We start from the raw sequence: 2,374 nt of genomic DNA, 5'->3' as shown, positions 1-2,374 counted from the left end.
AAAAAAAAAAAAAAATGGAAATTTGAGCTGGGCCAGGAACCTAGAGAAGAGGGTGGTAGAAATGGTATTTAGGAGGAAGAATACTGTTTGATGAGGGACTAGGAGATGGGAGAAGGTAAGATGATGTGCTTGGTTCTCAGCCCAGAGAATGGGGAGCCTGGGAGGAAGAGGTGATTTGGGAGGAAAACTCCTTGACTCAAATTGGGACATTGTATTTGTGAGGTGCTCAGGGCACTGACTCCAAGGAGGGAGAAACTAGTTCATTTCTCTCCCACTCAACCTTTCTGGTTTGAGTAAGTCATTTAGAAGACCCAGACTCAGCTAGGATCTTCTGATGAGGCCAAGGTTATCCTGGCTCCAACCCTATTCTCCCACTAGACACAAGAATCTGGCCCTTGCCCCTCTCCGAAAGACCTACCCATTTATTTATTTTTTTGGTAGAGATGGAATTTCACCATGTTGGCCAGGCTAGTCTCAAACTCCTGGTCTCACGTGATACTCCCACCTCGGCCTCCCAAATTGCTGGGATTACAGGCGAAAAGCCACCATGCCCAGCAGCCCTCCCAGTTAATAAAGCACAAGTCCTTCTTGTATCTTTATATTGACATTTAAAGAAAAAGAACGTGATGGATAGGGGAATGGGTGAAGGAACAAGGCTTCTATGATTAACAGCAAGAGCTGATGGGAACCAAAAGCTCCAGGGAATTAAAAAAAAATAAAATATATATTTATACATTTATATATATATGTTATGCATGTGAGTCCCAGACAAGCAGGCAGCAGCAGCAAGAAGCAACTAGCACACAGAAACACCCGTGTGTGCGCACCACACATTCAAGCAAAGCCATCCCTCCAGCTAGGACAGCAGCAAGCCCCACCCTCCCACCCACCGTCAAAAGACAACAGCTGAAAAGAAGCTTCCCTGTTTAAAGACCACTCAGTAATTTTTGCCCCCATGACCAGGAAAAAGAAAAGAAAAAAAAACAAAACAAAACCAATAAGGCTGATTTTGCCTTGAAGGCGGGCAGTGGCCATTTTCTTCTCCTCTCTGCCAAAGCAGGACACATTATTTTTAACACGGAGGGTCACATCACTGTCCCTCACAAATACTTCAAACAATTGTCTTCAACATCCTGTGGTTCTTTGTCTAACTCCTTTTTTTTGAGACAGTTTTGCTCTGTCACCCAGGCTGGACTACAGTGGCACCATCTCGACTTACTGCAACTTCCACCTCCTGAGTTCAAGGGAGTCTCCTGCCTCAGCCTCCCGAGTAACTGGGATTAAAGGCATGCGCCACCACGCCTGGCTAAGTTTTTGTATTTTTAGTAGAGATGCGGTTTCACCATGTTGGCCAGGCTGGTCTTGAACTCCCGACCTCAGGTGACCACCTGCCTTGGACTCCCAAAGTGCTGGGATTACGTGCATGAGCCACCATGCCTGGCCCCAACTCCTTTTTTTTGATACCACAGAGAATAGTTGGGACGAAAGGCATCCAGCCCTCGCTTCTTTTAAGATGGCCTCTAGGCAGTGGGTGTTCTGTAAGCCTGGCAAAAATTCTGGAGCCAATCTCTGGCAAGGCTGAGTACCAGGCGGGGCCTAGGGACCCAGGGTATGTGCTTAAAGCCTCCCGCCCATTGGAAATTACCTTCAGATATATATATATATATATATTTAATTTAAAGGGGAGGTGCACTGCACACCCTCCTCCACTAGGAGAAAGGGGGCCCAATCCCCAGCTACCCACCCCCCCGCCCCCCAAACACACACAAACACACACACACACACACACACGTACACACTAAGGCACAGCGGGGCGGGCAGGCATGCTTTGGCAATGGGGCCCCTTGGGAGGCTGTGGCATGGATGGCTGCAAGGGGTGTGGATGTGTGGAGCTCAGCACCTTTGGAGGTGGGTGGGGACAGGGAGAGAAAGAAGTCCCAGGGCTCCCGAGGACACAGGAGAAGGTGGTTGGGAAACAGATGAGAAAGCCAACAGAAAACCCGGCAAAGAGATGAGAAAAAAAACAGTGGAAAAGAGAACAGGCTGGGCACGGCGGCTCATGCCTGTCCTCCCAGCTGCTTGGAAGGCTGAGGCAGGAGAATTGCCTTAACCCAGGAGGACAAGGTTGCAGTGAGCGGAGATCGTGCCACTGTGCTCCAGCCTGGGCCACAGAGTGAGACTCTGTCTTAAAAAAAAAAGAACAGAGGCCGGGCGCGGTGGCTCAAGCCTGTAATCCCAGCACTGTGGGAGGCCGAGGCGGGTGGATCACGAGGTCAAGAGATCGAGACCATCCTGGTCAACATGGTGAAACCCCGTCTTTACTAAAAATACAAAAAATTAGCTGGGCATCGTGGCGCGTGCCTGTAATCCCAGC

This window comes from Cebus imitator, unplaced genomic scaffold (assembly GCF_001604975.1).
Source record: "Cebus imitator isolate Cc_AM_T3 unplaced genomic scaffold, Cebus_imitator-1.0 Scaffold235, whole genome shotgun sequence".
NCBI lineage: Eukaryota > Metazoa > Chordata > Mammalia > Primates > Cebidae > Cebus > Cebus imitator.
This window is presented reverse-complemented; position numbering follows the sequence as displayed.